We start from the raw sequence: 27,737 nt of genomic DNA on the forward strand, positions 1-27,737 counted from the left end.
AGTGTATAATAATAAAAATAGTTGCCGAAATGAGGCGAAGAAAATTTTTTCTATTTTAAAGCATTCTCTGATGTTTGCATCATGATTAGTGCAGAAATAAAAGCAAAATAAACTATGTTAATAAGTTATTTCAAGAAGAATCCGCTAGATGGCTCCAACTTTCGCAGTTCAAATGTCAAAATTTGGGTATTTAAATTCACTGAAAAATTTTCACTGGTCCAGGGTTTGAATCCCAGACGAGGTAATTAGGTAGATTTCATAGAAATCAATCTTTTGCATTGGTCCTCATGTTGGAATTTACTCGGAATTTTGTCGTAATATCTCTTAACTAGTCGAGTAAAGCTCAAATATAACGTTAGTTAAAAAATTTATATATGTATGTATATATATATATGTAATATAACGCAGGATGTTGCCGCGATTGTGTCTACAGTTCTTGACGGATCTAGATGAAATTTGTTACACATATTCTATAGATAACCTTGGATGAGTTCGAAGATGAGTGAAATCCATCAATAAGTTTAGAAATGGCAGCTCTTTAAAATTATCAAAATAGTGAAAATCACGTTTTCGGTGACTTCATTGATGTATAACTTTTGATTGAAAAGAGATGGCTAATTTGTGACAAATTCATGTGAAAGCTCATGAAATTACCTTTAATTTGACGTATATAAAATTGACATTTTGACCATTTTTAGTTATTTTATCAAAGTTAAGAGTTCTATTGCTTTCAGGCAATGTGTAGTGCAACCGACTTATGAATGTTATTCTGTTGAGAATTCTCAACAGATCCTAATGAAATTTAGTTTGCAAATTCTTTACACAATTAGCTTGCATGAACATTAAAATGAGTGAAATCCTTTGTTTAGTTTAGAAATAGTAGCTCTTCAAAATGATCAAAATAGTAAAGATTACGTTTCCGGTGACTTTATTTATGTATAACTTTTAATAGCAAAAAGATAGCTGATTTTTGATAAATTCATGTAAAAGCTTACAAAATTACTTCTAATTTGACGTATACAACGTTAACTTTTTGACAATTATTAGTTATTTTATCGAAGTTATTCACCACAAAAAAATTATTAAAATTACAAAAATTATAAAAATTGTGATTTTTGTAATTTTACTTCTGAACAACTTTTGATTGAAAAACGATAGCTCAATTTTAAAACTTTTACTTTAAAGTTGACACACAAAAATAACGAAAAATATGAAAACATACGATGGTTCGATTTGAAAATAATTAAAAGAAACTATACTTTCATTAATAAAAGTTTAAGTAATAATTATTCGACAAATTTTTTTTATAATTATTTACAATTACAAAAAATTGAAATCTACCTTCCATCTCGGGCGGAGCCGAATGGCTTACTTTTTTTTTTTTTACACACTGATAGAAAGATTTGTTAATATTCAATAAGCTTCATTGATTACTAATAAATAATTTTAATTCTTCAAACTAAATAATTGTCAGTGTGGTTTTTGAAATTAAAAAAAAAAATTTATTCATTTTTGATGAACAAAAAAATTATATTATCCTATAATAAATCCTATAATAAAATTGAGATGAAATGTATGTGGCATCAATTTATTCGTGATGTGATTGGTCATAAGCATGAAAATATATGCAAATGCTATATTCAAGCGCGCGCTTGCGCGCGCAAATTACATTCTAGTTATTTAAAAAAATCCAAATATCATTTTTATAAGTTAAATTAAGTAAGCATCAAATTTACAAAAATTGTTGACTTGAGAAATTTTATCACTAGCTTGATGAAGTAGTATTTGATATGTTATACCCATTGAAGAGTAATAGATAGCGGGTGAAGGAAAAAAATGTTTTTAAATAATAGATTTACAGAGAAATAGAGTAGAATTCTTATTCAAACCACAAATTCCATTGGACCGAATTCCGTTACTTACGTGTCTATTTCCAAACGAATGTTGACACACGTCTCATTGCTCTTCCGTGTCCACAAAAGTTTAACGGTTTGGAATTGGATCCACTGAGACTTAAATGTAACTATAGACGCTTCTGTCCTTAGAAGTTTGACTCTCGCGAAGACAATACAAGAATGGAAATACAAAACAATGCGAAGAAAACAAACTCATTTTCGAGTAAAAATTTTCAATTATTTTTCTATAAAACAAAAAAAAAAAAAAACAGAAATTTGATCGTAGAAACTCAAAACTAAAAATTTTTACACACTATGAGGAAAAATTTTTTTTCCTCTAATAGAAAAAATGAAATCGTTTCTCACAATAATTTTATTGTTGATAAAAGTTTTTTAGATTAGGTAAAAAACAATTTTGAATGAAAACTTGCAAATTATTTGTCTAAAATTGTTTTTTTTCCAATAAAAAAATTTTTTTTTTTAATAAGAAAGTTAATATGAAAAAATTTATTATTTTTTCAGTTAAGAAATAAAATTATTCAAAATTTTCAACAAATTAATTCTTTGCACAGTAAAAAATTTTGTCGTTGTTTCAAAAAATTTTTGGGTGTACGATTTAACACTTGTAAGTTTAGCACTTTTTTACGTTAATTCTCATAAATCACCACAAAAAAAGTGTTGAATATTTGACATAAAATTTTCTAACCTACATTTTTTTGACGCAATTATGCAAAATTTTTTACTGTGTTTCACAACAATGCTCATTTTTGTCAAAAAACCATTTTTTCTCTGAGTGCAATGAGTTTAATTACTTTCTCAAATATTGCCATGTACTGATATAAAAATGTACTCAATGTTAATAAATTCATATATTTAGAAACAATCTATTTATTAAATATTTTTTAACTATTAATACACATTTTTTGTTAAGAAAATGTTATTAATAGTTTATTAATATGTATTAAAAATTAATTATCACATAAATTAATGTTTAAACAAAACATTGATAATTGTTTTGTAAATTTCACCGGTATGAATTTATCTTATCATTATCACTTCAAGTTATCGCAATTTATATAAATATATGTAGGAAATAAGGTTAAATATAACTCAAGGCTCCGATTTCCTGATTAAACACAATAAAAAAGTAAAATAAACAATAAATAAATGTACAAAATACTATACAATCGACGCGGATAAAGAAGACTAATCAAAAAGTGTTTAAATAACAAAATGTAAGCATAACACGGAAATGTATAGCATGTGCATTAAAAGTTGAATTTTTTAGTGAGTTGTGAGTATTCTTTTCCTTTTCATCTTCAGTATACAGAGTAGCCAGTGGAACATAAAACGTAATGAACGCGGAAGAAGCATTTCTGTGTAGCCCGTGATACACACTTTCTCACGTACCCATTTATCAAGACACTTTATGATGTTTAATACCACAAAATACCCAGTTATTTACTAAATAATGAGACTCCGATATGAAGAGTTGCTATTATTACGGGCTTATATAGCTAAAACTAACTTTTTTTACAAATAAATAATAATAGTACACCCTGGAGTATTGAAATAGACTTCAATTATTCTATTTTACAGCTACATATAAATACAATCCAAATGGATATTCAAACACTCGGCTAAGTGATAATAAAAATTAATTTCTACTGTCAGATTCAATTACAACTTTTTAAAGTTTTATTCATTGTTCGTTTTTATGTTAAAAATTATTGGTCTGAATTTTTAACAAATTAAAAGGTGAAGCGCAGTCATACTATCAAAAATTTTCACAGTGAATGCGGAGTAAATGATTTTCAATTTACTTACTCCCTTTGAAATAAATGAAATTCACTCCGAGACAGATTTAAATTATATTTGTAATAGATTTCACTCCGCGGACGTCATTTTTTATTTATTTTTTTGAATAAAAATAAAATAGTTTTAACTCGTTTAAAAATTATAAAATACGTATTAAGAGATTTAAAAAATTATAATTAATGAAATGTTTTTTAATTTCTGTCAAAATTCGAATTTTAAATATTTTTTTTTACAAATAAAATAAATATTTTTTTTTTTAATTCGAATTTATTTTTTTCTTTTCTAATTTAATTTTTTTTCCTGAATCCGAATTATCAAACAAAATTTTTTTTTTTATCTAATCAAAAAGAATTTTTTTCTGGGAATTAAATTTGTTATTAATTTTGAATTTTTTCAAAATTTTGATTTTTTCCAGTTTTGATTCTGTTTTATTATGTATATTTTATATTTATAAATATAAAATGAAAAATGAAAAGTTCATGCAGGTATTCAAATAAAAAGTCTCGTTGAGTGTAACATCGGAAGTTTTGAGAGTAACAACTTTTAAGTTTTTGTCTCCACAAACGGTATTACCTTTTGATATAATTTTCATAACTCTATAACTCAAAAACTTGGAACTTCAATTAAATTTTATAAAAATAACTTTCATTTAAAATTACTCAAATTAATAAAAAACATCTAATTTATCGCCAAAAAAATTTTATAATATAAATTTTTAATTAATTCACCCTAAAAAAAAAGTATCAATAATTAGACAATAATAAATCACAAAGTTACAAAATATTTCGCATCAGCGTTCGTTAATTATATGGAAAATTAATTAAAAAAGTTTCTCCCTAAGAACAAAAAGAAACCGAGTAATCGAGATATTTAAACAATCTCAATTTTTTAATTAGTATTTTTGCAATTGAAAATCAGTAGTGTCATACATCCAAGGACACTCGTAATAATACCGTCGATGAACTCTACGGAAACTTTTTCCGATAACATGGGACACAAAGCTAAGAGTACTCTCAACACTCCACTGCAATTAATTAAAGTAAATAATTACGATATTAATTACACCCCATTCTTAATTAGTGATTTATCGTGCCGAGTAGAGGTATAATCTAGAACAAATGACGGAAATTTAAAAAGTCAACGAGCAATTTGAGGTTCTCTTTGAGCGCCGATGCAATTAATGAGAGCTCTGCACAGAGTAGGTGTGGAAATTTCTTTACTTTCTGCTATTTTTTCTATTTACTCTCCGCAAAATAGAGAATCCCGTCGAATTTTTTTTTTACCCAACCTGGCATTAAACCAGGTGCGAGTGCATTTGTACCGAATTCAGAAATTTCACCGTGGTGGTACATTAATATAGAATATAATATAGGAATAAAGTAACAGCTGTGATCTGGAAAGTCGAGCCATTTTAATTGGCTCCGTGTTGGTATGTGTATAGTGCACTCAACTCTTTACTCTGTCCTCTATTCTCTGTACAGATTATAGTAGAAGCAGTTGCAAAATCGAAAAAGCATGAGAGAGTTGGCGGTTCATAATCCGGGAAATTAACGTCAAGCTAAAGTCCACTTTTATTCCGTAAAATCTCTTCAAATTTATTTTAAAATTATGATAACGGTATATATTATGAAAAAAGTCCTTTTATTTACTTGACTCAGGGTGATGTCTACTTATCAACGGTATTTACACTCCTTATTTTCACGCTCGATTTTAGTTTAAATTCATTAACCTGATGCTTGCAGAGAAACAAACATTTGTGTTAGAAAAATATTTGAGTTAAGAAATTGAGCGACTTTCCAAGTCAAAAAGAAAGGTTTTTTTTTATCATTTTCTTCTTCTTCAACTTCTTGATTTATGAATATGAAAATGAACATGTATATAGTAGTGACTTTAAACGTCATCAAAAATTTACGTTGAAAATTTTCGTCTTGAATTGATTATAACAACATAAAATATTCATAAAATATTCATCGAAATTATTAATCCTTGGATCAATTATTGAAAGATGTCGAGGAAATTGTTAAAAACTAGAGACTGATATTACTAGACATTTCTTGATAAGTCTTGCTCATTGAATTTAAAAAATACAGTTCTGAGAGAAAAGTATTTAAAGTTGCTTGACTTGAACCTATACCTTTTGCGACGCGCTTCGAATAAATTTTACAAATATCCGCATAACTTTAAAAATATTTGTTCAATTTGCATCAAATTTTTTGTGTTTATGCTTGAATAAATCTATATTACAAAAAATAAAAAAAAATCTATTTTTTTCGAACTCCTAAGTGTGTATAACTTTTTAAGCGTTCGTTTGTAAGTGTGAATTAAGATAGTTCTTGGTTTTGCCGCTAGATGGCGAGTGTCTCTCGCAAGTAGGAAATTTTTTCCAAATTATATTTAAGGCCAGGGATTTTCTTAAGTCATGTAGACCCTCATTGGGCTTTTGACCGATTGTTTTAAAGTAGTAATCGTATAATTTCAGAGTGTTAGTTCAATGAGATTATTTTGCGTTTTTATCTAAAAATTCTCTAAATTTGATTGAAATTAAGTTTATTGATAAATTGAGCCTCTGGTTTCTGAACCTGTCATTTTAGCTTGATAAAGAAAATATTTGTCAAATTGACATCCACTTCCATTTCTTGTATATATTCAAATATATGTATATTACAAGAATGGAATTGGAAAAAAAAATTTATTTTTACTTTAATTCTATGTGCGTATAACTCTTCAAATTGATTTTTAACAGAATTTTTTTTTTTGTTACAGGTAAGCTGAATTAATTAGCTACACGGAGTCCTCGTTCGTAAATAATGAGAGCAAACAAAAGTCGGTAATTAAAAATTTTCAACGTTACAAATAAATTTTTACATCGAAAAACTTTGTCAAATTTGCCCATTTGAAGTTTAACTCTGATTTGTGGCTGCAAAAAATTCTCAGTTGAACATACATGTTTATTGAGTACTTCAAACAAAAAGTACGTTAACCAAAATTGGTTCACCGGACATTCCAATACTTGATTTTACTAAAAAGAAAAGCAAAAACTCTTGTTTGATCTGAAAACTCACTACTGCTACAAAAATTTAAGCTCGATGCGGGAATATTCTCGGGAAACGCTCGGCTTAAAGCAGGGATCTCGATTCGTAGATTTACGTCTCTATATATGTATATGTCGGCTATAAAAACGACGATTTTCACTTTGACAACTGATAACTCGAGAGAAATCGTCCTACAGAGCTCGCAGACCGAGAAAATTAAAGAGCAAGATAAATCTAAAGCCACCTGTCAGCGAAATTGATCAAAAAAATTCTATTCATTCGTTTCTGTTCTATTCTATTCTATTCTATCTGAGGAATTTTATATAGCACAGAAGAATTCTTCCAAAAACTTTGCTCATAAAAAATTTAACACTTTGTTCTGTAGATCAATGCAAACATAATCGGGTCGTTGAAACGGTGTAAGTTGAATCAATCATGTTTTTCAACGCAGTTTTTTCAATATTTCTTAAATTATTCACTGGAATTATTTACGGTCGCTAATGTCATTTTGAAAAATATAATGATTATATTTAAAAATTTTCACTACATATCCTCAAGATTTTCATCATCAAGGCAACAATTTTTAAGCTAACATTTATTAGATAGCTATTTCGATAGCCTAATATTCAACTAAAAAACGAAAAGAAGAAAAAAAATTAGTCCTTATACATACAGTGGTAAGATTTTTCTGGTAGTGAGAGACAGTAGTCACCTAGTGGTGAAACCAAGAACTAGATTCTAATAAAAAATATTAACTAATTCAAAGATATCTAGTTTACATTACATTGTAATGTATTAATTTTTCATCAAATTTTCAATCTTAAACCTCAAGATTTCTATAAAACCCTAAAATCTTGAATTCTATCAAAATTTCTAGGATTTTTAACAATGAATTACTCGATATTGTCAGATTTAAACTTAATTGTGGTTTTTAAAATTATAATACTTGCATTTTAAGATTTTTGCTGATCATCGGATTTTCATCAACATAGACAACAATTTCTAAGCTGAAATATATCAAATATCCATCTAGACAGTCCAATATTTAACTAATGTATTTAAAATCTAATTTTATCAATGTCAGAGAGCAAAATAAATTATGAATAGTTCTTCATAATCTATTTTATTAATAGAATAAAGTTTAGTCCTCCATATACTCTGGTGAGATAATTCTGGTAGCGAAAGAGTGCAGACACCTAGCGGTAAAACCAAGAACTAACTTTTAATGAGAGGTACCAACAAATTTACGTTATTAAGACACATTTTACTGAAATTTAATGATTCTCGACTATACTATCATCTCAATCTCTCAAAATAATTACAAAATCTTGAATTCTATGCTGATTTTAAGAAGTTTCTATCAATAAACTCCTTAGTAGTGCCTAAATTTAGTTTCTGAAGATTATAATCATAAAAGCAAGTGTTGAACTTGGGTACTGGTTGTAGTGTAACCGAAATGTAGTGTATACTCATTCCCGTTAGGGCATGTCAGGTAAAACCACATAACCAATATGCGGACTTGCCACAATCGCCCATGAGTGGTCGGTGGCCTAGCAAGGCCATCTAAATACTCTCTCTTATGCTATTGATTTATTGCGCCCATGATTTATATACCCGGACATCAAAGGATCCAATATAAATAGATAACTTTTGTAAAAAGGGTCTTGTCAGAGACACGGCAACTCAATACCGTTTTTTGCATCGATAAATCCACTCCAACTGATGTCATCCCGGTACTGGGTACCAGTAGATAATTATTAACATGCTAAACTTCAAACATAACTGGTACGCAGCACAGGTTAATCAATTGAAGCTCTCCAGCTGCAGTAATGAACATTGAACAATGAGAAAATTTATATCGAAGAGAGATGGAAGAAGGCTTTTTCAAAACAAATAGCCAACATTAATCGATCAAACGTGTGCCGGCTGTGCGTACAAGTGATATGGACACGTTGCGACGTCTGTTAGATATAGTTACAGCCCCATATACAGGCATATGTATATATTTACTCACTGTTTGGCCTCATGTATTTATATATGTCTACATACTATTCTACAAGAGAGACGGAGATAAAACCCAGCATACAATGCCTGTTTGCTTCGGTAATTATTCATTGTACATACATAATGCCCGTGCAACCTTTTGCCATTTCTCTGTACATTTGCATCAAGTACATTTGTGCAAAAAGATTAACAAAGTGAAGAGAAGTTGATTTTAAAAATTAAAGTATCGTCTATAATTGGAATTGTTTTAAAATCAACTTTTTTCGTAAAATTTTAAGTATTTTTAGATCAAAAACGTAAAATAATCTCATCAAATGACTAGTTCTCCGAATTTATACGATGTTTACCTTCAAACAATCGATCAGAAGCCTACTGACGGTCTACATGACTTGAGAAAATTCTTATATTACTTATACCCTATATATGCTCTGGAAAAAATTTTTTACGAGCGAGAGATACTCGCCATCTAAGAACTAGCTTATTTCAAACTGCCAAACGAACACTCGCATATTCAAAATTATACATGCTCTACTAATTGAAACAGTTGATTTCTTTATTTTCGCACTGAACACTGAAAAAAAAGAATTTTTCCACTCACAATATTTTTTATACTGAGAAAAAAACTTTGCTCTATTAACAATATGTGGTATTTTGTTCAGCTCTATACGCATCTTGCTCAAAAAACTCGAAAAAGAAAAAAACTTGTGTTCTTGAGCTCAAAACTTCGGAATAGACAATTTGTCGAGCGTTTTGTACATAGAGGGAAGTTCTAGGGATGGCCTGCAAGGTCAACCGTTTTCTAGATTTTTATTAAGTATTGAAATGAATAAAAATTTAAATTATTAATGTTAATTTTCACGTTGTATCAAAAATTATAATTACTTTTAATAATTGCTAAAACTACTTTCTGAGTATATACAGTAGAACCTCGTTAAGTCGAACCTCGATAAGTCGAAAACCTCCGCAACTCGAAGAAATGTTTCATTCCCTTCCCCTCAAGCCGTAAAACCTCCGTTGCTCGAAATTTTTACCCTCTATAAGTCGAAATAATTAGTGAGTCCCTACAAGCTATTTCTGTACATTTTTACCATCCATAACTCGAATACATACACTTGGACCTCTTTATCTCGAATTTAAAATTATTATCGTATGTAAGTATCTTATCAGGATGACTAGTTCTACGAAATGGTAATGGAATTTCTAGATGACATCAGATTTTCTGTTGACGATTGTAAAATTATCATACTATTAGACTTAGTTAGAATTCACTACAATATACATTAATTTTGACAGCCCTCCGTGAAAAAATTAATAAGCAATGAGTGTAAAACTCAAAACTCTTAGTCTTTCTAAACAACTACGACAACTACGAGTGCTCAAAGCAGTGAAGATTAGTCAAAAAAAGCTAAAGATAAAGAATAGCTTTATTTAAAGCAAAAAAAGAATTACTGACTTTTTCCAATAAGTTTTTTGTGGCACTTTTTCTTTCAATGAAAAAATGTTCTACTTGGAATAAAAATTAAAAATTTTTTTGATCTAACAGTCAAAGATTAGAAATAATATATTCATTATTGAAATTAATGATTTCATTAATTGAATAAGTACCAAAATCAAAGAAAGTGTCAGTAATGGGGTCCCCGCCACTAATGGGGTCTTTTACCTTATAGTATTCCTGCTTAGGGATATGGGTCTCAAACTAAACTCGGTAATTATCTGAAAACTATACTGGTATTTCAATAATTACAATAGGTATTTTTACCATAAGAGAACTCGCTCGATAATACTTTGCATACTGATAGAAACAATACTTTCATTTTCAGTGTAGATAAATTTAAGTATGAACACAGAAAAATTAATGTGAGTTGGACAAGTATTTATGAATTTAATTCAAATGATTGGAGAGTTTGAGTAATGGAAGTTGAAAATGAATTATTTAAAAAAATTTTAAAAGAGAGAAATAACAAAAATGTTCAATACAGAGAACAAATTAATCCGTTCGAATTACAAAGCCGCTAAAAATAAGCCGACCATTTCGATTCCCAATAAAGTCCTGACAGCAATTTGAAAGCAGGCATATTTACAATGCATAAAGCGCTGAAAAAAGCTCTTATCACATGCATAACATTCTGGCGAGAGATATTTCAAATTTTGAATTCGACAATTTTCCGGCGGGTGATTTGTCAATGCCGGCAGTGTTTTACTCTTCTTCAACATATTTTATGCCGTGTTATCCGTTATGATTTAAATTTGACGCTTAAAACGTGACGTGAACCAGTAAACGGAACATAACATATATCTATATACAAATGAATGCCGTGCTCGCTCCTTCATTCATCTATTCTTTTTGTTCCTGCACGACGTCAAATGATACTAAAAGCATAAATAACGTCATGTATGTGATCTTTATCCTTAATTTTCGTATTTATACATCTGTGTACTCTTTTTTGCCCTTCTATCATTTCAATTCCAAGTCTGTTCCGATACTAAAAATTAGGGAAACAGTTGACCCTAAAGGCCATCCCTGCAACTTTCCGACAATTCCATTTTTAAGCGCTCAAAATTGCATTTATTCGAGTTCAAAAATATAATTTTTGTCATATCAACCGGGATTTTCGAGCAACATGCAAAAAGCTCAAAGTATACGATTTCTGGCAATCTGTAGTATAGTTTAGTTAACTTACCTCGCACTAGTATCGAAAAGTGACCTCTCTCTCGATCTGTCGGGTCAACCGTTTTCCTAATTTTTTTTTTCAGTGCACATGATTGATCCAATTAAAGAATTTGATCACTCGACAATATCAACATGCTTTTCTTTTCAGCTTAATAGGCCAATAAAATTAGATGATCGATGTAAAATAATATCTCTTTCTTCCACGATTGTTGAAACCGGAGCAATAGCGACCGTTATTGGCTGGGGGCACACTGAGTCTTCGCAATATCAATCCAAAATTGAAACAACTTACCTTGACAACTATGGATCCTGTAACGTGCCAAGCTCACCTACCCGATACTAAGTTGTACACCCATCAAATCTGCGCTATAGGGTTTTTTAATCAAGGTACCTGTCTTGGTGACAGTGGAGAGCCTCTTGTGTGAAATCACCAATTGCTTGGAGTTGTATCGTATGGAATACCTTGTGCTACTGGTCATCCAGATGTTTTTACCAGCATTCCTCCATACATTCCTTGGATTACAGAAGTAATGGCCCAATGAAATTATTGTCTGATATTGTTAATTTGAAGCAAATAAATAAAATTTATAAATCTAAAGATTAGTTTTTCTACAATTAACTCAACTTATAACTAAAATATCTTAAGAAAATATTTTAAGAATATATTTTAAGAAAATATTGCTTATTTAAGTAAAGATATCCATTAAAATTCTACTTTTTTGTGTTGAAATTAATCCATGGTCGCATTGAAATAAAATCTGATGGCAATAAAACCATTCTAATACATTGTACAATGTGATTAAAAGTCATTAAAAGCATTCGATAGACGATTAAAGACAAGAGACTCTCTAATATCGAACCTGGGTGTTTGGTACTCTTCCAATTGACTTTATGAACTCGCTCCCACTCCCCTTAGACCATGGAAGCAGAGAAAGTAACTCGTCCCCTCTACAGTTTCTACTTAATTGAGGTGGGAGTCGAATTTAGAGGTACGTTGAAATTATAGAGACTCTGGTATACTGGCTCAATACTGAACTCTGTTTCTGGGTGAATATGAGCACTGGTGGTTCAATGGTAGAATGCTCGCCTGCCACGCGGGCGATCCGGGTTCGATTCCCGGCTAGTGCAATTTTTTGTAAATTTCTAAAAAAAATTTGAAAAATAGTTCACCCTGCAAGCCATCCCTGAAACTTTGGGAAGTTATTGGTTTTACCCCGTTTTTCGAAAATCGAGTTTTCCTCAGATCTCGACGTTTTGAGGTCCTAGGAAGCTGTCCTGACTATTCCCGCGATGGTGTCCATGCGGCTGTATGCATGTGTGTGTGTGTGTGTGTGTGTGTGTGTGTGTGTGTGTGTGTGTGTGTGTGTGTGTGTATGTTAACTTCATAACTTTTGAACGGCTTAACCGATAGGATCGAAATTAGTGGTGATTCAAAGCATATTATTGCCCTTAAATTTTGTGAAAATTTGAATTCATTCCGTTGGCTAGATTTTGAGAAATTTTAAAAATAAAATTTTTCATAAATGATTTTTTCAAAATATCTTTTGAACGACTCCACTGATCAATCCCAAAAACTATTCCGCTTTTAAATTTGAAAAACCACGTTGATTGCCGTCAGTCCCGTCAACATCGGTTGATTCGTTCATGAGATATAAATAACTCGAAATTTTTCATCAGATCATTTTTCATTATTGCAAATCTTCGATAGAGCTTAAAAATTAATATCGATCGCCGCCAATCACGTCAAATCGGTTGAATCATTCAAAAGTTATCGCAGTTTGAAAATTCAAAAAATGGTATTGTATCTAAAGTCCTATCAGATTTTTTAGTTCGGAGAGCTCAAAATAGCATAAAAATTATATTTTTGAGCTCGTAAACAAAATAGGTGGTGTTTTCAATGTTTAGGTATGGACTTAGCGGGAAGTTGCAGGGATGACCTTTTCAGGTCAACTGTCTTCCTAATTTTTTAAATATATTTAAAATTTTTTTTTTTATGTAAAAAATGAGAGAAATTAGAGAATTGTTAACATTGTTTTATTAAAACCGAGATTGTGAGTAAGATATTAAAGATATGAGAAATTTGATGAGTACCTTTCTTGCAGTAAATTAAATTTCCTAAAAAAACGCTTTTCTATCATTTTTTTGTATGATCAACACTTCACCCGCAATTTCGATTTTAATTCTTTACCATGAATCCTGATATAAATTATCGATACAGAAAATTATTGGTAAAGAATTAAAATCAAGATTGTGAATAAACTATTACAAATAGAAAAAAAAATAAAGGACACATCTCCGAGCTCAAAAGTCTGATAGAAGTTTAATAAAACATTATTTTTTGAATTTTCAAACCGCAATAACTTTTGAATGAATGTACCGATTTTCACGCGGTTGGCGCGAATTGACGCAGTTTTTCAAATTCTATGACATATTTTCAAACACGAATTGATCAGACCGGAAATTTCGGTGTAATTCGAAAAAAACACTTTTTTTCGATTTCTTTCGTCAACGATAACTCACGAACGAATAAACCGATTTTGACCGGCTTGGTGGCGATCGTCGTGATTTTTCGATGTTTAGAGCTGATGAGTTTTTGGAATTGATCGGTCAAGCCGTTTAAAAGTTATTTAAAAAAAACCACACTTGAAAAAATTTTTTTTCGCAGTTTTTTTAAGATTTCTCAAAATCTATCAGTCCGAATCGGTCCAACTTGTATTTGAAATCTAATTTTAGTCGAACCCTTTCGAATGGCTCCAACCGCTATCAAATCGGTCAAGCCGTTCAAAAGTTATGAGAGGTTTACATACACACACACACACACACACACACACACACACACACACACACACACACACACACACACACACACACACACACACACACACACATACATACATACATACATACATACATACATACATACATACAGGCATACAGACACCATCGCGGGAATAGTCAGGGAAGCTTCCTAGGACCTCAAAACGTCGAGATCTGATGAAAACTCGATTTTCGAAAAACGGGGTAAAAACAATAACTTCCCGATTTTTGAAAATTTTCAATTTTCTTAGCGGGAAGTTAAAAATAAAAATTCATGCATAAAAAAACAATAAACATCACCTATCTTCAACTATAAATTGTACACTACCATATCCACAGGCATGAATAAGTCAAATATTAGCATAAGTGCCCACTTAATCACGTTACTTGAAGCAATAGCCATTAAGAAAAAATCCATCTACACCTACTGCCGCGGATGAATAGAACGTAGGCCCAAGATTCACTCGCTGAATTAAAAACAACCTTTCATAAACTTTATATAGTCGCGTCCCGCCATTACACGAGCGCTTGCTCCGCCATTACATGACGCTCAGTCTCCACAAAGAGAAGCCTCTACACAGTACTTAAAGCATTACGTGATACGTGGGAGTAAAAACGCGTTAAATAAAAAAAGTGTTTTGTAGCGTCTATAAATCCTCACACTCTTATTACGTCTATTAAAAAAAGTACAAAAAAAAGAATCTAAATTTTCAGTTGATGCCAGAAAGCGAGCGCGTGGTTACGAATTCACAATGGCATTGTGCGGCAATCTCTCAACAGCTTATTCTCTCTTTCCTTCGGATTGGTAGGTCTCGACAATATCCCAGTGTGCTCACTGGTTGGGATTCTCCATCCATCTTTTTCTGTCCGCTCTATTCCATATTCACTCACACTGTCGGCACCTACTGCCTACTTCTGCAACTATAACTATAACCACCATTACTATTACTATTACTGGCAGGCACCGTTACGGGTAAACCCACCCTCTACTCACCAGTCACCACACTACGGCATTCCGCCATTAATGGTTTCCGTTTCCGGTGTCTCAATCCTCTCATTGCTGCTGACGCTTTGTGCTTTATTCGAAAAAACCCTCGTTGTTGTCGTTGTCGTCTTCTCTGAGTTGAGGGTTTCTTCTTCCCTATCTCTCGATTCTCAATTCTATTCTCAACCCATCTTTCAATTCTCATCTCCCATCTCCCATTTCTCGGCTTTTGCCTAACATTATATTCTGTCACGGGTCTTATCTCCTTCCCGATCTTATTCTCCCAGTCAAACCTTTCCTTTTACTGCCGCTCTTTTTTATCGATTCACCCAATTTTCGATTCTCACCCCCTTTGGATCTATACACTCATACAATCCTACTCGCTGCATTTATCTGATGAACGATCAGATCATTTGCACGGTTAATTTTAAATTAATTCCATCGACTCTATTCTTACTTTTTTTTTTTTTTTTTTTTTTTCTGGCAATTAGCGCTCTAATTGTCGCGATAACTTTTCAATCAATTGGAATTGTTAAACACTTTTTTTAATCAGAGCTTTCTGAAGGTACTTAGTTCTTTATAGTCCTGTCGTATGAACGCTAAGGCTTGGTTTGTTCATTTACTTTTGTTGCAATTGGTGAAACAAAGATTGAGTTAATTGAATGGTTTTTAAATATAAAAAAAATTTAATCAAGAAAATTTTGGTCATCATAAATTTGTTGGGCTACCGAAGCACTTTCGTAATTCAAAAAATTTTTTCTTGTTAATAAGATAAAAAAAGTGAATTAAAAAAATAACTTTTAATTGGAAGAGAATATATTCTTTAATTAAGGTAAGAAAGATTTTTATTAAAAAGTCGAGGACTTGAAAATTTAATAAATAATTATCTGAGTTGAAGCAGTAAATATTTAAATCAATAATATTAATGTTATTGGCTTGAAAATATTTATTTTTGTTCGAAACTAAAATTAATGTAAATTTAACTCGAGACCGGACTCGAGAATAAAGCATGCGACTTTACTCTGATGATATGTTAGTAATATAAGATTTTGTTTAAGATTTAAAGGCGGCGCTGCTGTTGAATTGTCTAAAGTCAAAGACATTATCTTAGAGAGTTTTATTATTTTATTTTGGAGTAAGTTAAATATATTTCTTGTGGAAAAGATATTTTATTTTGTTAGTCCGAAATATTTAATGTTTAAATGAAAAAATAAATAAATATTTCCTGAACAATAATTTAACTTTATTGAATTGTTTGAAACTTTTTAATGAACATTTTCAGTATCAAAAAAATAATTTCCTTGAATCAAGATATTCGTAACTCCTAAAAATTTTCTTGATCCAACATATCTTTTCATTTCTGTATAAGTTTTTGAAGCGTTTAGTGTAAAATTTATACAAGCGATTTAGTTTATTCAAAAATCCATCAGTGAAATATTGAAGAGAATATATTTACTGCCGAAAGACGAGGCTTTACGAGTAAGAATTTATTGATAGCCGGCACTCGGTTCTTACATTACCGAGCGGGAAGTAAGCGAGTCCATAAATTGCAGCTATGCGCCGGATAGGAAGAAATGTAACGGGAGGCAGCAAAGGACATCGCTGAATGCAGGTGAATGGATTCCGTGTCGTCGGGTTCTATTTCGCAACCGGGTGCCATCCGACTGAACCATGCACCCAGTCAGCTAGATAGTGATAATGGCAACCAGTATTTGTGTAGATGCTTATTGAAATAGTACTTTCTCTCTTCACAAACACACATGTCGAAACACGTTAATGTGCTGTGTGTCTATGTATGGAAAATGGTACATAGATGGTATGTAGACGGAAACCCAAGTAAAATGGATCGTTGCGCGTTTATAAAGCATGAAGATACATCTATTTTGTGGGTGTTATAAACCAGACATCTGGCAAAAGTACTCCATTTATGTTATTACACTTTTCGTTGGAATTTTATGATTAAATACTTTCGGTTAAGTGTTTTTGGATATTTACTGTCAAGAGTAGACGAAATTTTATTTTAATACTTCCGAATAATGGAAAGATGAGTTTGAAATGGTTAAAGGATGTTTACAGGTATCGCTAACTTTTAGGTATAACAAAATAAGTAGTTCTTATTTTTTCCATTACTTGCTAAATATTTTATTGATGATGCAAAAATCGAGCTTTGTTAGAATGTGATTGATGTACCTATTCAATTTGTTAGACACAAATTTTAGTTCGTCAAGCGGGACGAATGAAAGGGACGTAAATAAGTGTATTTATTAATCATTAATATTAATTATTAGAATGAATAATAATTAATTCGAAGTAATTTTATTTTAGTTTGTTAAAATCTTATTCACTTTTCAGAAGATTTGCTTTTTGAAATTACCAACAAAAATTATAAAAATTGTATTGACCGACCGAGACGGAATATTTTATCAGTAAAACAGAATTTAAATCTATTTTGTTTGATTAATCAATGAACTAATCATATTAACAATTTTATTACTATTTTGGACAATCACTTGGATTGTATTTAGTGGACAATATTTAATATAAAATGTGAGGGAGAAAAAAATACTTAACAGTGGAGAATTTTGCTCTGTATTATCTTTTAAATTTTATTTTATTTATTAATTAGTACTTTTTGTCTGGAGATATTATCATTAAAAATTGGTAAAAGTTTGCCTGAATTTAAGACTGAGTATATTCTGTATTAAAAAATTTCATTTCAATTGAGTGTAGCTAATTAGTTATGACTGAGTAGTGATAAAAGAATTATCGGGTCTGTATATTAGTATTCACCATTTGATTTCTCTACTATTGAGTACCGTAGCCATCTAGCGGCGAAACCATTAAATTTTTTAAAAAACCCACTCAGTTTTCGTCAAAAATTCAATCTTGAATTTGTTTTATACCTTATTGCATTAATATTTTAAAACTGCAGCTTTAAAAAAAAATTCATGCAGAAGCTTTAATATTAATTTTCTTTCATTCACTCGTAATAATTCAATCATCGACAATATATTGCTTTGTATTATTTTTTAAATTTTATTTTATTTATTAGTTAGTATTATTTGTCTGGAGATATTATTATTAAAAATAATTAAAAGTTTGCCTGAATAAGGACCGAGCGTCTAGACTGTCACGCCAACTGATGATAGAAATTGTTAGCTAATGGGTAAAAATTTTAAACTCTAATATGTGATTTAATGCTGATTTTTCTTTTACTTAAATAAATTGATAAATTTTTCGAAATTTTTTCAACTATAGAGTTTTGGTATGTCACGACATATATAAATATATCAAATCGAAACCGTCAAATTGACAAACTTGTAAAATTTTATTATTTTTCTCTCAGTACTAGTGGTATTCCATAGAAAAATGACAGCCATATGATGTGTTTAGAGGCGGAATTGAACTTTGGAGGCTATATTTATATGGCAATTTGACTTAATAATGCTGAATTTCTTTTATCATATTTAATATACACGGCCTAAAGTTTTTTTTTTTACCATCTGAATTGTATTTGCTTCAAATACGACCGATTAATACTGGTCAAAAAGCATATTTTATTATTTTTTCTATTATTTAGTAAAAAAATACATAAGCTATTGTAATACTTTTCGCCCATTTAGTGCTTTTGTTAAACACTAGGGCACGCCACTTCCGACAGATATGTTGCCTCTACAGTTTGTGCCCAGTTAGTGCTCGGTCCCTATTTAAGACTGAGTATTTTCTGTACTCAATATTTCATCTCAATTAAGTGTAGGGGACGGACGGGCAAGACGGAGAGGGCGGGTAAAATGAATAATCGTTTTAAATCGCTGGTCGGTCGATAGAAACATTTTAGACAGCAATCTATCAATCTATTATGTAACTACACTTACCGTTATCGATAAAGCATTGGTTTTGCATACTTGTGGGAATTTTTTTTTATAAATATTGAAATTTAGGAAAAAAAATAAAATTTTAAATCGTAAGTATACAATACTTAGTTTAATGTTGTTAAGGACGATGCAGATTTGATTTTTTTTCTTCATATTCAGGACGCGGTTGATATTTTTGTGACGATTGTTTTGATTGAAATGTATTTTCCAATCAGTATTCGTTTTACGCGACCTGAGTATTCATTTTGCCCGCCCTGGTAGGGCAAAACGGATAATGTTGACTTTTTTTTAATTTCGAAGAAGAATTTATTTGTTATTATTTTTATTTTACTTTAATTATAAACTTCAATTACCCAAAAAATTATTAGCCAAAGTTAAGAATGGATATGATTGTAATATATATTTGTTATTTCATTTTCAAATTAACATATCCGTTTTGCCCGTCCTTCCCCTACTTAATTAGTTATAACCTAGCAAAGATTAACAAATCTTCAAACCTGCATATTAGTATCCACTGTTAGATCCATCTACTAGTAAGAAGCGTATCCGCCTAACGGGGAAGCCATAAAATATCTTGAAAAACCTGCTAAGATTTCATCATACAGTTAATATTAAATCCCTTCATCCTTCACACTTCAGTGTATTAATATTCAAGCACTTCCTTATTCTACTTTTTGCGGAAAACAGAGATATGAAAAACAGTTGATCATATAATCTTAATTCAAGCCCAAGGCTGGACTACAGGGAACATTAAATTACTAAATACCATTTCAAGAAGAAGTGACTAATGCATACGGTCATATTGAGAGAGAAATTTTGCCCTGTATTCCAAAAATATATACTATACACACAACAGCAGAGCTTTCGTCATTCATATTTCAAGATTTTTTGAACTATCACCATTATTATTTTTTTCCCCATTTCTTTCACGGCTGGCGTACGGTTTGTCAGATGGCTGGTTGGTACAAAAGTTCGCTTTAGCACTTATCCACAGACCTCGCTCGCGTTACGAATACAGCTCTATATAACTTTGACATGAGTGTGCTTACTGGAAAAAATAAGCCTGTTTTTTCCACTCGAGTTCCACCGGTATTTTTTTATGGATTTAATTTATACCATCTGAACTTTCGCCACGTGGAATTAATTGACCGTCAATCGGGTTTATTTTCCGGCAAATAGTTCGACTATTTATCAACCAATAGAATTCAGTTTCATAAAAATCGATCTTTTTCATTCATTTTGTTCTTCAGAATGCTTACTATGATTGAAAATATCCGAATAAATGAGCATTGAATTTAATTCCGGTGATTACTTCCCAATATTGATAACTTATTTAAGATTTCGTCGACCGATTAGAGGGAAGGGGGCCAAGTTTGAGCGGTTCATTTACGAGTTTCCACCTTTATTCAGAAATGAAGAAAGTAAAAGTTTTGCCTCCATTTTTTTCAATTTCTTTTTGATTCGATATGATATCTTTTTCATTCTTTTCATCTTGTCTCTTTTTTTTAAAGCTCAGTTTTATTCTACTTGAGCTAGGAGATAATATGATGGGGAAGGGGAACGCTGGTGAAGTGAAGCTCATCTTTTCTGTCGTTCGTTGAAGTAGACGTTCGCAGGACACGGTGAAAATAAAAAAGAAAACTCCTGAATAATTTCACTCGGAGCAGCTGAATTTTTCATGTATCTAGTGTCACATCGCCGTTTTCTATTTTAAAGCTCACCCTTGTAATTTTAGTTTTACATTCTGCGCATTAGTTGGTTACTCTATCATATCCTTCTTATTGAGCGTTAATTTCATCTTGAACTTTTATTGAAATCCAATTGATCAATATTGATGAAATAATAATAGAAGCTTTCTTCAAATAATGCTATTTAAGCATTATTTTAACTTACCGTTTTAAGATCGTTACGTTAAGCTACTTGTATTTTAAAGGTAAATTTATTTTTAATCTTTACTCGGTTACAACTAATTAACTATACTCAATTTAGATGAAATTATTCAATACAAAGAATACTTAGACTTAAATCCAGGCTAACTTTAATTAATTTTTAATGATAATATCTCTAGACAAAGAATATTACTTAATAAATAAAATAAAATTTAAAAAATAATACAAAGATTCTGCATTAAAAATTCCACAGAAAAAAGATCTTGAACCAAGAGTACCATTTTGAAGGAAATCACTTTCTTGAGTCAAGAGAAAAATTTTTTGAAAATAAATTATTCTCAATTTAAGAATTTTTCCTCTTGACTCAAGAAATTTATTTTCTTTAAAATGGTATTCTTGATTCAAGATTTTTTCTTTTGAATCAAGTTAAATTTTTTATCAGTGTATTTCTGTTAAAATATTTCGGCTGTCTTTTGATACAATTTTGTTGGTAATTTTAAAAAATAAATCTCCAGAAAGGTGAATGAGCTTTTAAGAAACTAAAATAAATTAATTTAGAATTAATAATTATTCATTCTGATAATTAATATTAACAATTTAATAAACTTACTCACTTTCGTCCTTTTCATTCGGCCCGCTTAACGAACAAATTGTGTAGTAACACGAATAATATTCTAACAAAAATCCGATTTTTTAATCATCAATATAATCTTTTTCAAGTTATTGGAAGAAAAAAAATTAGGAAAACGGTTGACCCGGAAGGCCATCCCTGCAACTTCCCGCTAATTCCATACTTAGGCGCTTAAAAATGCACCAATGACGTTTTTGAGCTCTTCGAGCTCACGGGTATACACACGGACATACGGACATACGGACATCATCACGAAAACATTCAGGGAAGCTTCCTAGGATCTCTAAACGTCAAGATCTGATGATAACTCGATTTTCGAAAAACGGGATAAAACCAATGACTTCCCGATTTTTGAAAATTTTTAATTTTCTTAGCGGGAAGTTAAAAATGCTAATTTCTTTTGAATTTCAGTTCAACGTTACTAGGTTCTAGCCTATTTAAAATTTTCTTATATTTAGAGAGGTGGCATCTTGACGTCCAGACCTTTATTGACTCATCTGTCAAATTTTTTTATTATTTTATCGGTCGATGATAAGTTACATGTAAACTTATCTAGTGTGAGAAAAAAATGAGAGTCAAGACTACCAAAACCAGGATAAATTCTACCCATGCAAAAACAAGAATCTAAATGCTATCTTGAATGTCCAGCGCCAACAAATGCTTGATAATAAATAAAATAAACAAAATTCGTTAATTTGTAGTTTGTAGCTGTTATTTTTTTATTGAGCTGAAAGCTGAAATCTCGTATCGCAGGGACATTTATTTTGTAAAAAGCTGTTGCTCGTACAGTATTCCAGCAGCAGGTACTTAGCGACCGGGCACTTATCGAGTTTAATTTCAAGCAATCGTATTTCTCGGGCAGAATATCCAGAACGCAGCTGGAAATAAAAGAGAAACAGGAGGAAGAGAAAGAATAAAAAAACAAGAAAAAATCTACGGAGAAATACATAACGACTGTTGTTCCATTCGCTTACCCGAGTATTGTGCTGTTAACAGTCAGTTCCATCACCAAACACGTTATCGATTTGCCGTTTGACAAACCGACGAGTAATTACGTGGCAAGACGTGTAAGAAACTCATTATTACTTGATGGTAATAAACTTGAGACAGAAACGTGACGCAATATACCACACATGTAATGTGATGTGCTGAGTCTCGGAAGTTAACTAATTATTATTATTATTATTTGTATTAGTATTAGATTAACGTGGGAATTTGAATTGTCGTTGAGCTTTAGAGTTTCTTGGGCATCAAAGACAGCGAGACGACTTCTGTCTTATCGACACAATGCTGTAGTTTATTTCAGTATTGTTCGGCTTACCGGAAAATAGTAAAAAAATAAATTGGATAAAATGAAAGCTAGTTAAACCAACCGGGGTAGTTTATACTACTGAGGCAACTGTGTAGTTACACTCGGTAATCTTCTGTGAAAACGTTTTCGTCATTAGTTAAGTTCAAAGTTGGATTGGCAAAGTTTCTTACTTCTATTCTGTTCTTATTTTTTTCTTTCTTTTGTAGCCGTGTCAATAAAACCAATGCTTACACACTGATTTCGTCACTTTTGTCGATGTTTATTTTTAGCAGAGTTTGTATTTTGTTTTCTGGGTAAAATATTAAAGATAGGGGAAAATTATAAGATAATTATTTGTAAAAAATTTAATGTTATTCAAAAAAGTTCCTTATCAATCTTATCGTATCTTTTATTTTTCCTACAAAATTTTAATCCATAAAAAGAATAACTTTAAAGAATTAAAATATTAATTTTTAATCAACGTAAAAGGTAAAATCGTTCATAATTTTTGTAGAAAAAGAATTTCTTTTTTAAAACAGATTGTAAAATTTTGCTTTTGATAATAAATTCAAGAAAAAATAGCCCAAGCTCTTCAAATCGGCCATCTTAGTAGACATTTAAAATTATCGAAGTAACGAAACCTTTTAGCCACAGCGTTTCTTCTTATACTTGTAACTTTTTAATGAAGTAACTTAGTTTAATGCTGCTTAAGGTACTGAAGCTTATTAAGGAAACTTTCATTTCATTATTTCAATATTTACTAAAGGATTACTTATGCTAAGTTTCCAAGCTGATATATTTTCTACTCATTATCAGCAAAAATTCATATTATCATATCGTCTAAAATATTGACGAGTGGAAACTTTAACAGTTTTGTTAGAAATTGTAAACAAGATAACTCTATGAAAAATTATTTAATCACTCCTATCTTTTTTTACCATATTTAGACTGTCGATAAAAAAGATCGCATTAAACATTACCATGGAAATCCTGTTTGTTCATTAATGTTCAGACTTTTAAAAATTGTAAATTCAATAAATCTTAAAAAGGTTTGAAAAATTTAAAAGTGCACGACTCATGATGCTTATTTAATTATGAAATATTAAAAAAAAAAAAAAAAAAAAAAAACAAGTTCAAAATTAGTTGCCGAAAAAACAGCTGTACTAGGAAGGTAATGCACAGGTGCCCTGGTGGAATAAATGTACACATACATAATATGTATAGATATATCACCATCCATGTTCATTTTACATGGATATATATAGATATACAATCTTCTTGCTTTTTTATTTTAGTAATTGTGCATGAACGACACTGAATTACCTAACCATTCGCATTCAGTGATCTACAATTCTCCTCAAGAATTAAAAAAAAAAAAAAAAATTTAATTCAATTGATGCATTTTTTCGAAAGTTAGAGTGTTTTCAGAGTTTTCAGGGTTTCATACATGACGGACAGGAAAATTTTTTGACCTATTTTGATGTTTTTTTCCGTTTCTAGTACACTAAATCAATTTTTGGAAAATGTCAAATCAATCTCCATTAAATTATCTTGACAGTAGTATGCAAAATATCTTAATTCCGTGAACTAACAAGACTATAATAATGAAAATAGTTGCCGAAATGAGTCGAAAAAAATTTTTCGATCGTAAAGCACTCTCTGATGCTTCTATGAAGCATCATGAGTCGTGCAATAAATGTCCTCATTAACTGATGAAGCGGAAGCTAGTAACTAAAATTAGGCGTTTGAATATCACTTGTAAAATATCCTGTCAATGATACAAATATGAGTGAGTTTTTAAATCGATAGTTATCAAAATTTAATTTTTGACATAGGAAATTCTGAATAATATTGTACTTAAAATAACTGTCTATAAATTTGAATTGAGAGCATGATATCCTCCAGCTCATCAATTTTCCGGATGACAATTACTTAATAATAACCGAGTATAATGTGAATAGCGAGAAGCGAGAGCGAAGCACAATGTGAAATAAGAATGATTTAAAAATTATTTAAGAAGTCATGAAATGAATAAGATCGATATATAAAACGCGAAATACTGATGAGAACGTCGAACGTATCCAATTTATTTTCCATCGGAAATATATCGGGCTTTTTATTTTTTCTTTTCTTCCTTTTCTTATATTTTTATATATCTTAACTTTTCCATCGACGTCTACTGAAGAAACTTTACCTTTTCTAGCTCTTGCTTAAACTTGCTCTTCTTAACTTTAATATCATATACATTTTTCTTCCAATCCAATACTATGTGAATTTCATAGAACCGTAAAAACGTGATATCTTTTATTATTGGATAATTTAAAGCCTCAATCAGCCGCGAATCGCTAAATAAAAAATTCACCCCGGCTTTTTACAATAAATTTACATTGGAGAAAAAGATAAAACATTGAACATCTTCGTAACATTTTTTACATTTTTTTTTTTTTAATTAAAGTTCAAATTTAATTGAACGGAGGAAAACACCTAGCAATATTCGAATTTTAAATTCATATTTTGACTAAATGATAAGAGATACAGAACTATTAATAAGGACCTTTTGTCTAGGGAATTAAATGTTTTACAAAAATGCTTTCATGCCTTCTTTTCAGAACTCCAATATTTAGTCCAAAATATTGATTTAAAACTTTTTAATATGCGGTATTGTCAAATAAGTTTATAATTGAAATTCTAGCTAAATGACAAGAAATACGGAAAAATAACAAGGGTTTTTTTTGTTGAAGTCATCGGCTCATGCGTGTCATCCTACCTATAACTACTGTCCCATCATTATCACTATAGCATAAGAATGCAATTGTACTAGTCAGTAAGTTAGTCTGTTATAATAAACCATCAGGTATGGATGCATAACGGCTTCTTGTAACTACTCATTCACCCAGTATCCACTACAGATCCCAACAGGTTATGGGCCCAGGAACCGGGTTTGGGTAATGAGGTAGACAAGTAAAAGTAAGGTCAAGTTAACATAAGGGTTTTAGTTAACTTGAAATAAGGTTAAAGTAAAGTGAAGCACGGTAAAGTGCATAAAGTTAAAGTCAAGTAAAGTCAAGTTAAGGTGTTAAGGTGTTAAGGTGTTAAGGTGTTATAATTGAGCATACAGCAGAATTAAGTAAAGTTTGAAGTTAAGTTCCAATGCAGTATCATCCAGTAAAGTTTGAAGTTAAGTTCCAGTACAGCATAATCAAATAAAATTGCAGTCAATATTGAATAAAATGAAGTTGAATAAATTTGAAGTCGATTCACAGCCTACAGTGGATCAAGTAAAGTTGCAGTCAAGTTCCAGTGGTACAGTCAAATTAAATCAAATGCAGTTGAGTCACAGTCAAGTTAAATCAAGTGAAGTTGAGTCAAAGTAAAGTTGCAATACAGCAAAGTCAAGTCGCAGTGAAGTGTGGAGTCCATAGCCAAGTCTAGTCGCAGTAAGGGTCATAGTCAAGTCAAGTTCCAGTACAGCTTAAATCAAATGCAATTAAGTCAAAGTACAGCATAGCCAATTCTAGTCGCAGTTAAATATAAGTGAAGAAGAAGTGTAAGCAGTAAATTCGCCAAAGTAGACATCTACCATAGTTTTGGAAGCCACCTATGAGTCACCAATTTATCACCACTTTGGAATTTAGAATTTGATAATAACATTAAAGACAAGGCATGACATCAGGCGGTCATAGTTCGGAGGATCATCTGTGATTATCCGTGATGACCATAATGCAGCGGTTCAGGGGAAGTCTCAAACGAACAGCGTTCACATATTGAAAAAAAAATAATCCTAATAATCTAATCCTATTCATTAATATTGTAAAGGCCCTTCTGGCATTACTTTTATAATATATTATTTAGTTGATACATTATTATTAATTGACGCATTATTGTATACTCTAGATTCTGGCATTACTCATACTAATTTTATAAATCATTATTATTAATTGACCATCATTATTATTATTATTATTATTATTATTATTATTATCATATACTCTGTGCGAATTTTGATAAATGTAAGAATTCACGCATGTCACCGTTGAGGGGAAGTGTTGAAGTCATCGGCTCATGCGTGTCATCCTACCTATAACTACTGTCCCATCATTATCACTATAGCATAAGAATGCAATTGTACTAGTCAGTAAGTTAGTCTGTTATAATAAACCATCAGATATGGATGCATAACGGCTCCTTGTAACTACTCATTCACCCAGTATCCACTACAGATCCCAACATTTTTTTCAAAAAGAATTAAATTTCCTAAGAATGAGGTCTCTTATAATTTTTTTGTATCTTCAATATTTACCCCAAAATTTTGATTCCAAACTTATCCATCACCTAGTATAATTGAAAATGCTTAAGATCTAATTATAAACTCAAAATTTGACTAAATAATAAAACTTTACCAACGCTAAAACTGCTAGAAACCTTTAGCATAGAAAATTCGATTTCCTTCAAAAAAATTTTTTTATCATTTTTCCGTATTTCCAATATTTAGCCTAGAATATTTAATTTAACATTTTAGTATAATAAAAAACGCTTAAGAAAGTACGAGCACCAAGATAACTTTTGATAAAAGGCTTGATTTGTTTTTAATATGAAGTTTAAATATGTCTAAATAAATTCCGAAAATTTGATGAAGATTGCCCGATTATTTAAATAAATAATTAACTTTGAAGTTGAGCGATTTAACATTGGTTTTATGGTGTAACCTCCAAACATTGATACATTTCTGTATTTTTCTCGTAAAACTGTCGGTGAATATTTTTAAAAAACTTATGTATGAAAGTAAATATATTAGTGATAAATTTAATTCAAAAAAATGTACACTTGCC

At 30.7% G+C, this 27,737-nt stretch overlaps 1 protein-coding gene and 1 non-coding gene across 5 annotated transcripts in view; both read left to right on the forward strand.

Moving 5' to 3' along the window:
- LOC123270893 (putative polypeptide N-acetylgalactosaminyltransferase 9) overlaps positions 1-27,737 on the forward strand; it is a 263,471-nt gene that overhangs the window by 30,633 nt on the left and 205,101 nt on the right. The window lies entirely within an intron of this gene.
- Trnag-gcc lies at positions 12,478-12,548 on the forward strand. Its single transcript has one exon. It is a non-coding gene; the product is annotated as a tRNA-Gly (tRNA).

Source organism: Cotesia glomerata, linkage group LG8 (genome assembly GCF_020080835.1).
Source record: "Cotesia glomerata isolate CgM1 linkage group LG8, MPM_Cglom_v2.3, whole genome shotgun sequence".
NCBI classification, from domain to species: Eukaryota; Metazoa; Arthropoda; class Insecta; order Hymenoptera; family Braconidae; genus Cotesia; species Cotesia glomerata.